Here is a 13,370-nt window from a genome sequence, read left to right on the forward strand (position 1 = left end):
GAAGCTTCATGTGAGAATGATAGAGGGAGGAGGGCTGGGAACATAAATGAAATCAGAAAGGAAGATAGATGGTAAAGATTGAGATGGTATAATCTAGGAATGCCTAGAGTGTATAATTATAGTGAAATGTACAATGTACAAATTTTAAAAATGTTTTTGCATGAGGAAGAACAAAGGAATGTCATTATTGCAGGGTGCTGAAAATAGATGGTAATTAATATTTTAAAATGTCACCTTATGTGTGAGACTAAAGCAAAAAAAGTTTGTTACAAAATTTATAGTTTGACTAGTGCATTTCCTAATATAACTTAGGTAGATAGTTTGATTGAACGCCATAAGTACTTGGAATCTCAGGTAGGACATGAGATTTTGTTGGTTTGTCCAGAGTGGTGCCCCGATGAATCCCAGAGTGATTTGATCAGTAAGTGGGAAAGTATTTGCAAAGCCCCCTTTGGGGAATGGTGAGAATGGGGAGAAATTCAACTTCCCCAAGTTGAATTCTTGATATTCTCACAAGCAGTGTGGACAATCAAAGCTATAGGCTGAGCCCCCAGTCTTGGGGTTTGTTCATATGAAACTTAACCCCACAAAGGATAGGTCAAGTCTACTTAAAATTAGGCCTAAGAGTCACCCCCAAGAGAGCCTCTTTTGTTGCTCAGATGTGGCCTCTCTCTCCAGCCAACATGATGAGCAGTCTCACCACCCTCCCCCTCTCTGCGTGGGACATGACTCCCAGGGGTGTGGACCTTCCTGGCAACATGGGACAGAGATCCTGGAATGAGCTGAGACTCAGCATCAGGGGATTGAGAAAAACCCTAAAATGAGCTGAGACTTAACATCAAGGGATTGAGAGAACCTTCTTGACCAAAAGGGGGAAGAGTGAAATGAGACCAAGTGTCAATGGCTGAGAGATTCCAAACAGAGTTGAGAGGTTATCCTGGAGGTTATTCTTACGCATTAAGTAGATATCACCTTGTTGTTCAAGATGTAGTGGAGAGGCTGGAGGGAACTGCCTGAAAATGTAAAGCTGTGTTCCAGTAGCCATGTTTCTTGATGATGATTGAACAATGATATAGCTTTCACAATGAGACTCTGTGAATGTGAAAACCTTGTGTCTGATGCTTCTTTTATCTACCATATCAACAGATGAGTAGAACATATGGAATAAAAATAAATAATAGGGGGAACAAATGTTAAAATAAATTTAGTTTGAAATGCTAGTGATAAATGAAAGTGAGGGGTAAGGGGTATGGTATGTATAATCTTTTTTTCCTGTTATTGTTTTATTTCTTTTTCTGTTGTCTTTTTATTTCTTTTTCTAAATCAATGCAAATGCTCTAAGAAATGATGAATATGCAACTATGTGATGATATTAAGAATTACTGATTATATATGTAGAATGGAATGATATGTTAATGGTTTTGTTTGTTGTTAATTTTTTAATAATAAATAAAAAGAAAAAAGAGTTAACAAATAGTTAACTCTTTGTTATAAAGAAAAGTTTATAAATCATATACCTGGATAAGGGATTTGTATCTAGAATATATAAAGAACTATTGTAACTTAATAATAAAAAGAAAAGTAACATAATTTTTAAATGGGCAAAGGATCTGCACAGACATTTCTCTAAAAAGATGTACAGATGGCCCATAAGACATGCAAAGGTGCACAGCAGCATTGAGCATTAGGGAAACTGAGGTACCACTTCATGCTCACTATGACAGCTGTGAGAAAGAGAGACTGATGATAAAAAGCGCTGGTGAGGCCACAGGAAGAACAATGAAACCCTCACTGTTTCTGGTGGGAATGTAAAATGATGCAGCTGTTTCGGAAAACATTTTGGCAGTTCCTCAGAAAGTTAACCATGGAGTTATCCTGTGACCCAGCAATTCCACTCCTAGCCATTTAACTGAGGGCCATTAAAATATATACCCATGCAAACACGTGAGCGCAAATGTTCATAGCAGCATTGTTTGTAATAGCCAAAAAGTGGAAACTGAAATGTCCATCAACTGATGAATGGATAATTAAACTATGGTATATTTGTACAGTGGGATAGTATTCGGTCATAAAGAGGAATGAAGTATTGACATATGCTATACCAGGATGAACCTTGAAAACATGATGCTAAGTGAAAGAAGCCAGTCAAAAAGAACATATATTGTATGACACCATTTATATGCAATGTCTAGGATAGGCAAATCTATATAGAGAGAAAGGAGATTAGTAGTTTTCAGGAGCTGGGGATAATGGGCAGATTGAGGGGGTCTCTGTTGATGAGCAGAATTTTCTTTTTGGGGTGATAAAAATGTTCTGAAATCGACCCCAGTAACAGTTGTATAACCCTCTGAATATACTAAAGCCATCAAATTGTGCCCTTAAACTGGTTGAATTGTCGAGTATGCAAGTTACATCTCAATAGGGTTGGGAAAAGAGTTGAAAGCAAACCACAGAGGGGAGAAGTTATTTGTGATACCTATAATTGAGATAGCACTCATTTCCAGGAAATTAGTCAATTAGAAAATAAAAACCATCCAACAGAAAAGAGAACAGAAGACTTGAACAGATATGTCACAAAAGAGAATATCCAAATGGTCAACAAACATATGAGAAGTGCCCAATGTCAGAGATCATGATGAAAAGTGTATTCAACGCTGATTGCATAAGTAGAATGGAATGATTTCTAAATGTTGGGGTAATTTCTTTTTTTTTCTTTAATTAATAAAAAAAAAAGAAAAAAAAAGTGTATTCAAACCACAATGAGATGCCACTACATACCTATCAGAATGGCTAAAATGAAAACTAACAGATCATACCAAGTTCACAGGGTCGTTGAGCAACTAGAATTCACACACAGCTGGCAGGAGAGCTCAGTCACTTTGGAAAGCTCTTGGGGGTATCTATAAAAGCTGGACATCTGCACACCCTGTGATCCAGCTATACACGGACAACAGAGATGTGTACACATGGACACCAAAAGACAATAGGAAAAACTATAGCAACAATAGTCATCATGGTTCAAAACTGGAAACAACCTACATGTCTATTGAAAGTAGAATTTATTTAAAAACCGTTATATGGTCTTATAATGGAATACTATACAGCAATAAAAATGAATGAACTACTGCTACTTGCAACATAGGGAAATGCATTAGTTGATTAATTAATTAAATAGATCGTATAATTCCATTTATACAAAATTCAAAAAATGAGCATGCAAGAAAATGATTGCCATAAAAGTTCAGATAGTGGGTACTTTTGTGGGGGAGCCAGTAATGATTGGGAGAGGATGTGGGATGTGAGACAGATTTCCCAGGTGCTGATGGCGTTGTATTTCTCACCATAAGTAATGTTACATGGGACTCACCTTGCGTTAAATCATCGAGCTAAACATGTCTGTTTTGTGTAATTTTCTGCATGCATGCTATATATCATGAAATGAAAAAGGGTTACAAAATGATTTATATGGCATGTTCTTAATTTTACTTTATATACATGCTTATACACATTCACATAAATTAAGTGATCTGGAGTGAAATACCGCAAGGTAAAATCGGTAGTTATCCCTGGATGAGACACAAATGTTTCTGTTTGTTTGTGCCTGTGTATTTTCTACTCTTTCTGTAATAAGCCTTTATTGCTTTTCTAATAAGGAATAAAGTCATTTTGTATTGCTGGCCCAGGAATAAACCAACAGATCAATAGAACAGAACAGAAAACTGAGAAAGAGATGCAACAGACGTAAGAATTTGGTGTGTGATGAAGGTGGACTTTCAAATCAGTGGGAAAAGATGGAGAATCCAACTGGATTCTTCATTGGTTCAACTGGCTACCAGCCTGGAAGGTAAAGTTGAGCTCTGCCTCATACCATATACTCAGTAACAGCCACATCATTTAAAGCAACCAAAAAGCCTTTTAGCCATACTAAGTAAAATCATAAAAACTTGAGAAGAAAATATAAGCACATAATTCCATAGTCTTGGAGTGGGGAAGTCCTTTCTAAGCATAGTAACGGAATTGGAAAGAACAAAGGAAAAGGTTGACAGGTTTGACAGCAGAAAAATATAAAACTATACTCTATTTTTTAAAAAAAAAAAAACTATGTATTTCACAATAATAACTGCTATAAAATACCTAAGAATAAATTTAACAAAAAAATGTGGAATGCCTATACGACAACAACTGAAGAGATCACTGGAGGACAGGAAAGAAGAACCGGGGAGAATGGAGAGCTCTGTAGAGGGTTGTGGAATTCACTCGCTGCAGCTTTGCTTAAAGTGAAAAAATAAAGGAGACAGCCTGGTGGTTCATGAATAGATGAATGCTTCTGCTTGAGTGCCCTGCACTGGTTTAAAAGAATGTGCTTGCTGTGACTGCACTTCCATCTTTTGTCTACCCCTCAGCGCCTCCCTTACCCCACGCCTGGACAGGGGGACGTGGCTAAGCTTTGAAGGGATCCTGTTAAGGAGGGGGTGGAGTCGGGGTGCTAAAGGGGCATGGCCCGTGCTGGGTTCTCCTTACATTGCCCCTCCACCCAGCACCCCGCTGTTCTCGAAGACGCCCAGGCTGCTGATGGACCGAGGAGCTGGCACTGTGGTGGGCCATGGGGCAGGCCTGGCACTGCTGGTGGGTGACCGCACAGGCCTGGCACTGGTGGTGGATGATGGGGCAGGCCTGGCACTGCTGGTGGACTGAGGGGCAGGCCTGGCCATGCCTTACCTTGTATCCTCTTGCTGGGATCTTCTCATCTTTAAGTTCCCATACCATGGGGCTGGCCGGGCTCCAAGACTCAGCCAAGCTCTGAGCACTATCCAGCTTCCATCCAGAGGCCTGAGGGAGGCTGTGGCAGACGTGGCCGGGCCTGGAGTCTGAACCATCTTGGCCTCCTGATGCAGATGACAAGTGACCATGCCTGCCTGCGTGGTTCAGTCTGACTGCAGAGGGGACGCCTGTGGATAATGCAGCAACATGACATCACGCTGTAGGAAGAAGTTGTCTCATGCGTCCAGATGTCCAATCTGGATGACATGGGTAGCCAAATGCCATTGCAAGCTAGCTAGGGCATTGTGCTGGTTTGAAGCTGTTATATACCGCAGAAAAACCAGGTCCTTTTTCCTGATCCCATCTTGTGAGGGCAGCCATGTTTGTTTTTTAATCCCGATTCAATATGGTAAAGTAGAATCTTTTTTTGGATTGTTTCCACAGAGATGTGACACCCCAATTGTGGGTATGACCTTTTGATTAGATGGGGATGTGACTCCGCCCATTCAAGGTGGGTCTTGATTAGTTTATTGAGTCCTTTAAAAGAAGAGAAAGCTCAGAGATGACAGATTCGCAGACATTTGGAGATGCTTGGAGTGCCGATAGAGCAGACACCAAGGTTTGGAGATGCAGAGTCCAGCAGACGTCACCATGTGCCTTCCCATGAGATGCTGAGCTAAGTGAAGGGCCACAGACACTTAGAGAGGAAACCACTGGTATCAGAAGCTGGAAGCTGTTTAAACCAGAAGCCAAAGGACCAACAGATGCCAGCCACATGCCTTCCCATGGGACAGATGTCGGCCATCTTTGAGTCAAGTTATCTTTCTCTGGATGCCTTAGTTTGGACATTTTTATGGCCTTAGAACTGTAAACTTATAACTTAATAAATTCTCTTTTTAAAAGCCATTCCATTTCTAGTATATTGCATTCCAGCAACATTTAGCAAACCAAAACAGGCACAGTAATGAAAAACACAGGTTTTATTTTTCAGACTAGACAGACTGTATTCAAGTCCAAATTCTACATTTGCTATAGCTGTATGACCTGTGACCTCGGACACGTTATTTAATTGCTCTGTGCCTCAGCTTTGACACCTATAAAACACTATTAAAACGCTGTTACAATCGTGTCTGCCTTCCCAGGCCATCACGAGTTAGTATAGCAGCAATACACTGAGAGACATGCCTGGCGCCACAACTACCTAAGTGACAGCGGTTGCCATCCACTACAGTGGATCCAGGGGACACAGAAAACCTCTGCACAGACAGAGCTCCACCAGACAGCTGCTCTCCCAGCCCCTCTCCTGAGGGGGACAGGAAGACAGAGAAGCTACCTCCTAACACCCGGGCCTCATGGTCCAGCAGTGGCGGCCAAGACCCACGTCCTGGGCACTGACCACAGTGAAGGGCACCGCATGGACGCCTCAGAGCACTCGTCTGTACTGATCCTCAAACCCGGGCATCTGCTGTCCCACAGTGAACTGGGGCTCTGGCCCTCATTGGGCTGCTGACCCGTGTCCGTGAGCTTCTTTGGGAAACTTTTGGCCAGTTGGCAAGGGTGGCCTTTTGGGTTTCCCCGGCTCAGGCCTCAGCCCCATCCCAGCTGTGGTCCCCTCAAAACTCTGCTATCCAGGGCTGGCTTCCAGAGATGACAAGGTATGGAACCGTGTGTCTAGGACGATTATTTAAAATATATATGGAAATGCATTTTAAAAAATTGTATGCTGCATGGCGGGGATCACATTTCATTCCTTTTCCACATGAGTATCACGTATTGCATCACCATTTGTTGATTTTTGTTTGTTTGTTTGTTTTTGTTTGTTTGTTTGGGAAGTGCATGGGGTGGGAACTGAGCCTGGGTCTCCTGCATGGCAGGCGAGAATTCTACCGCTGAACCACCCTCGCCACACCCCCTAGAAATGCATTTTTATAGTCTAGGATATATTCTAAACTCAAAGGGGTGGGGTGAGATTTTTCCAGAGACAGGAATATGGGAGCTGGGGAGAGGCCATATTTCCACTCTTTTCTGTAGTCCTGTCAGTATTACCTGATGTTTTCATAGCAAGCTTTTGTTGCTTTTGCAACTTAGAAAAATAAACATTTTTTTCAACAAACATCAAATCATAAGAAAATATGTACAACACATGTATAAGTGGTTATGAATGAAAAAGCAGTTGAAGAAAACTGAATTAAAGATCAATAGTGGTTGTGCCTAGAGCATCATTTAAGTGGCTATTTTTTTTACCATAGTTTATTTTATTTTATTTATTTTTTTATTAATTAAAAAAAATTACAAGAAACACAAACATTCCCAACACATACACTCAGCAATTCACAATATCATCACATAGTTGCATATTCATCACCATGATCATTTCCCAGAACATCAGCATCAATTCAGGAAAAGAGATAAAAATACAACAGAAAAATATAACAAACAGAAAAAAAAATCTTACAGGCGATACCCCTTACTGATCCCTTTCATCGATCACTAGAATTTCAAACTGAATCTATTTCAACATTTGCTCCCCCTATTGTTCATTTTTATTTCATATGTTCCTCTCATCTGTTGACAAGGTAGATAAAAGGAGTATCAGACACAAGGTTTTCGTAATCACACAGTCATACTGTGAAAGCTATATCATTATACAATCATCATCAAGAAACATGGCTACTGGAACACAGCTCCACATTTTCAGGCAGTTCCCTCCAGCCTCTCCATTACATCTTGGATAACAAGGTGATATCTACTTAATGCATAAGAATAACCTCCAGGATAACCTCTTGACTCCGTTTGGAATCTCTCAGCCATTGACACTTGTCTCATTTTATCTTCCCCTCCTTGGTCGAGAAGTTTTCTCAATCTCCCGATGCTGGGTCTCAGTCTATTCTAGAGTTTTTCTAAATCCCTTGAGCTGAATCTCAGCTCATTCTGGGATTTCTGTCCCATGCTGCCAGGAAGGTCCACACCCCTGGGAGTCATGTCCCACGTAGACAGGGGAGGGTGGTGAGTCTGCTTGTTGTGTTGGCTGGAGAGAGAGGCCACATCTGAGCAACAAAAGAGGTTCTCTTGGGGGTGACTCTTAGGCCTAATTTTAAGTAGACTTGACCTATCCCCTGTGGGGTTAAGTTTCATATAAACAAACCCCAAGACTGGAGGCTCAGCCTATAGCTTTGGTTGTCCACACTGCTTGTGAGAATATCAAGAATTCAACTTGGGGAAGTTGAGTTTTCCCCCTTTCTCACCATTCCCCGAAGGGGACTTTGCAAATACTTTTCCACTCACTGATCAAATCACTCTGGGATTCATCAGGGTATCACCTGGACAAACCAACAAAATCTCATGTCCTATACAAAGTTCCATGTACTTAAGGTGTTCAGTCAATTATCTACATAAGTTATGTTAGGAGATGCACTAGTCAAAGTATAGATTTGTACCAAATAAACATTTTTTGCTTTAGTCTCACACATTAGTTGAAGTTTTAAAATATTAAGTACCATCTATTTTCAGCACACTGCAGTAATGACATTCCTTTGTTCTTCCTCATGCAAAAACATTTTTTTAATTTGTACATTTAGTCACTATCATTATACACTCTAGGCATTTCTAGATTACACCATCTCAATCTTTATCATCTAGCTTTCTTTCTGATTTCATTTATGCCCCAGCCCTTCTCCCTCTATCATTCTCATATGCAGCTTCATTCAGTGTTTTAACATAATTGTATTACAGTTAGGTAATATTGTGCTGTCCATTTCTGAGTTTTTATATTCAGTCCTGTTGCACAATCTGTATCCCTCCAGCTCCGATTACCCAATATCTTACCCTATTTCTATTTCCTGATGGTCTCTGTTACCAAGGAAATATTCCAAGTTTATTCACTAATGTCAGTTCATATCAGTGAGACCATACAGTATTTATCCTTTTGTTTCTGGCTAATCACACCCAGCATAATGTCCTTAAGGTCCATTCATGTTGTTACATATTTCATAACTTTATTCTGTTTTACAGCTGCATAATATTCCATCTTATGTAAATGTCACAGTTTGTTTAGCCAACTGTCTGTTGGTGGACATTTTGGCTGCTTCCATCTCTTGGTAATTATTAATAATGCTGCTATAAACATTGGTGTGTAAATGTCCATTTGTGTCCTTGGCCTCGTGTCCTTTGAGTAGAGACAGCGTATGGATGGGTCCCGTTTTTTAATCCATTATCCCAGACTATGTGTTTTGATTGGAGAGTTTAATCCATTAACATTCAGTATTATTACTGCATGGGTAGTACTTTCTTCTACTAGTTTGCCTTCTGGATTTTATATGTCATATCTAATTTTCCTTCTTTTTACCTTTACTCATAGTCTTCCTTTCTATACTCTTCTCCACACCTCTCTCTTCTGTCTTCGCATCTGTCTCTAGTGTTCCCTTTAGTATTTCTTGCAGAGCTGGTCTCTTGGTCACAAATTCTCTGTGATTTTTTTTGTCTGAAAATGTTTTAATTTCTCCCTCATTTTTGAAGGACAATTTTGCTGGATATAGAATTCTTGGTTGGCAGTTTTTCTCTTTTAGTAATTTAAATATATTATCCCACTGTCTTCTCGCCTCCATGGTTTCTGCTGAGAGATCTGCGCATAGTTTTATTGGGCTTCCCTTGTATGTGATGGATTGCTTTTCTCTTGCTGCTTTCAAGATCCTCTCTTTCTCTTTGACCTCTGACATTCTGATTATTAAATATCTTGGTCTATTTGGATCTATTGTCTTTGGGGTACGCTGCACTTCTTGGATCTGTAATTTTAAGTCTTTCATAAGAGTTGAGAAATTTTCAGTGATAATTTCCTCCATTAGTTTTTCTCCTCCTTTTCCCTTCTCTTCTCCTTCTGGGACACCCACAACACATATATTCATGCGCTTCATATTGTCTTTCAATTCCCTGAGTCCCTGCTCATATTTTTCCTTTTTTTTTCCTATAGTTTCTGTTTCTTGACGGATTTCAGATGTTCCGTCCTCCAGTTCAGAAATCCTATGTTCTGTCTCTCGAAATCTACCATTGTAGGTTTCCATTGTTTTTTTCATCTCTTCTACTGTGTCTTTCATTCCCATAAGTTCTGTGATTTGTTTTTTCAGACTTTCAGTTTCTTCTTTTTGTTCTTTCCTTGCCTTCTTTATATCCTCCCTCAATTCATTGATTTCGTTTTTGGTGAGGTTTTCCATGTCTGTTTGTATATTCTGAATTAATTGTTTCAGCTCATGTCTGTCATTTGAATTGTTGGTTTGTTCCTTTGACTGGGCCATATCTTCAATTTTCCTAGTGTGATTTGTTATTTTTTGCTGGCCTCTAGGCATTTAATTACCTTAATTAGTTTATTCTGGAGATTGCTTTCACTTCTTTTATCTAGGGTTTTCTTGCTGGATGAATTTGTTGTCTATCTGTTCTTTGACATTCCGTTCAGCTTTATTTGGACCTTTAGCTTAAGTTTTGTTTAACAGAGGAGAATTTTTCAGTTCTTGTTTTCTTGTTTCTTGCCCTGCTTGTGTGGTGCCTTTCCCCCACACACACTTAGGAGGATCTACTTAGATATTATAGACCCCAGCCAGATTTTCCCAGACCAAACTGGCCTCCTATCAGGTGGAAAGAGTCACCTGCATCGGTTTTCCCTGAGGGTGAGACCCAGCAGGTTGAAAGACTTTCCTGTGAAGTCTCTGGACTCTGTTTTTCTTATCCTGCCCAGTATGTGGAACTTGTCTGACTGCAGGTCCCACCAGCATAAGATGATGCGGTACCTTTAACTTTGGTGGACTCTCCCTGCTGGGGTGTGGTGGAGATGGAGAAGAGGTTGTAGGCTAGTTTTAATGGCTTCAAATTACCAAGCCCTGGTGTCTGAATTCCTTGATGGAGGGATTCCACCTGACTGGGGCTTCACCCCTCCCCTGGGGAAGGCACAGGCTCCAGAGAAGCCCCCAGAAGAGCTCACTTCTCCCTATGCCTGGGGCAGTTGCAGCCTGAAAAGTCCTGCTGCTGTATCCAGAGGCAGTCAAGCCTTTGTAGATACACAGCCACAAAAACCTCTGTTTCCTTCTTTTATCCCCCTTTTTACTGTCAGTCCTGTCCCCTTGGCGCCAGGGCAAAAATGAGCAACCTCCGCTTTGATCAGGTTCACCTAAGCTGGGGACCTATTTTTAGTAGTCAGAATTTGTTAATTAGTTCCGCAATTGGCGTTTGATTGTGCCCAGTCCCTGCTGCTGGTAAAGTCCTTTCCTTTCCCCTCTGGGAAGCGGCCTGTGGGGGAGGGGCGCTGGCCGCCACAGCTTTGGGAACTCACGGTTTTGGGGGGTGCTCGCAGCCGGTCCAGCTGGTCCAGACTAGGGTATGCTGTGTGTCTGGTCACTGACGTGGCTCCAGGAGCTGTTCTGTACTGTTTCTGGTTATTTAACAGTTGTTCTGGAGGACGAACTAAAATGCGCACGTTGTTAAGCCGCCATCCTGACCTGGAAGTTGCTTAAGTGGCTATTTTAACCCCCTTCTTTATACCCTTCTCTATATTGTCCTAATATTTAGTAATAAAAATGCATTATGAAAAAAATGTGTTAAGCTTTTCCAGTCAAAAAATATAATTTTTAAAACTGAATGGAAATATGACAATAAAAGAAGAGGATTAAAAAGAAGATCTGAAAGAAAGCCAGGAAATTTGGAAGTATCGAATTTAAAAAGGAAAAATAAAAGACACCAACACAAATCAGGATGCTAAGCTGCACTAAAATAACCGAAAAGAAGAAGCCGAGGCATTAAAACTTAACAACCAGGACAAAAGTTTAAGGTGAAATGAAGGGAAGGTGTGGTCTTGAAAAGGTATATTTAGACTAAGCAAAACTTTAAAGTGGAAATAAGAAAAAGCTTGTAGTGAAGGGGGGCAAAGAAAAGAAGCCGGTTCTGAAGTTCACCCTTGACTGCACCCACCCTGTGGAAGATGGGATCATGGATGCTGCCAATTTTGAACAGTTTCTTCAAAAGAGAATCAAAGTTTTTCTCACAAGCAGTGTGGACAACCAAAGCTATAGGCTGAGCCCCCAGTCTTGGGGTTTGTTCATATGAAACTTAACCCCACAAAGGATAGGTCAAGTCTACTTAAAAATTAGGCCTAAGAGTTACCCCCAAGAGAACCTCTTTTATTGCTCAGATGTGGCCTCTCTCTCCAGCCAACACAACAAGCAAACTCACCACCCTCCCCCCTGTCTACGTGAAACATGACTCCCAGGGGTGTGTGCCTTCCTGGCAACGAGGGACAGAAATCCTAGAATGAGCTGGGACTCAGCATCAAGGGATTGAGAAAACGTTCTCGACCAAAAGGGGGAAGAGTGAAACGAGACAAAATAAAGTGTCAATGGCTGAGAGATTCCAAACACAGTTGAGAGGTTATCCTGGAGGTTATTCTTAGGCGTTAAGTAGATGTCACCTTGCTATCCCAGATGTAATGGAGAGGCTGGAGGGAACTGCCTGAGAATGTAGAGCTGTGTTCCAGTAGCCATGTTTCTTGAAGATGATTGTATAATGATATAGCTTTCACAATGAGACTCTGTGAATGTGAAAACCTTGTGTCTGATGCTCCTTTTATCTACCTTGTCAACAGACGAGTAGAACATATGGAATAAAAATAAATAATAGGGGGAACAAATGTTAAAATAAATTTAGTTTGAAATGCTAGTGATAAATGAAAGCGAGGGGTAAGGGGTATGGTATGTATAATCTTTTTTTTCTGTTTTTATTTCTTTTTCTGTTGTCTTTTTATTTCTTTTTCTGAATTGATGCAAATGTTCTAAGAAATGATGAATATGCAACTATGTGATGATATTGTGAATTACTGATTATATATGTAGAATGGAATGATCATATGTTAATGTTTTTGTTCATTTGTTAATTTTTTAAAATAATAAATAAATAAATTTTAAAAAGAATCAAGTTAATGGAAAAGCTGGTAATCTCAGTGGAGGGGTTGTAACCATTTAACGGAGCAAGAGCAAGATTACTGTAACTTCAGAGGTGCCTTTTTCCAAAAGGTATTAAAATATCTCACCAAAAAATGTTTGAAGAAGAACGTGATTGGTTGTGCATGGTTGCTAACAGCAAGGAAAGCTATGAATTACGCCATTTCCAGATGCACCGGGATGAAGAGGAGGAGGAAGACGAGGATTGGAACTCGCTTTTCCTGGAATACTTTATATAAATCCTTGAATAAAACTTGGGAACCAAAAACAGAACAAAAAAATCAACAGCCAGAAGAACAGGAAGCAGTGGCTGGACATGGGCAGTGATGCGTACGCAGCCAGGCTGTACAGGCGGGAGGCCCCAGCTGTGGCCCCGGGGCACCAGTGACCGAGGGAGATACTGTCCCTTTGCAGTCATTTGTGGCCGCCAGGCAGCCAGAGCCCCCTTCTCGGCGTCCAGCCCTTCTCAGTGCTGCGGGGCATTTGTCCGACAACCCCTGGACCGCACACTCCCGGAGGGCTGCGGCTCAGCTGCCACCTGCAGCGGTGCCTGCAAGGGTCATGTGGGGAGGGCCCCCTGTAGCTGCCCGTCGCCTGTCCTGGACCCCCAGGAGGCCCTTGGGCCCCCAGGCC

At 41.1% G+C, this 13,370-nt stretch overlaps 1 pseudogene; it reads left to right on the forward strand.

The window, feature by feature from the left end:
• The first annotated feature begins 5,009 nt into the window (after positions 1-5,009).
• Positions 5,010-12,976, forward strand: LOC143651475 (large ribosomal subunit protein eL22-like; annotated as a pseudogene).
• The last annotated feature ends 394 nt before the right edge of the window (positions 12,977-13,370 follow it).

The sequence above is a fragment of the Tamandua tetradactyla genome, chromosome 12 (assembly GCF_023851605.1).
Source record: "Tamandua tetradactyla isolate mTamTet1 chromosome 12, mTamTet1.pri, whole genome shotgun sequence".
Classification (NCBI taxonomy): Eukaryota; Metazoa; Chordata; class Mammalia; order Pilosa; family Myrmecophagidae; genus Tamandua; species Tamandua tetradactyla.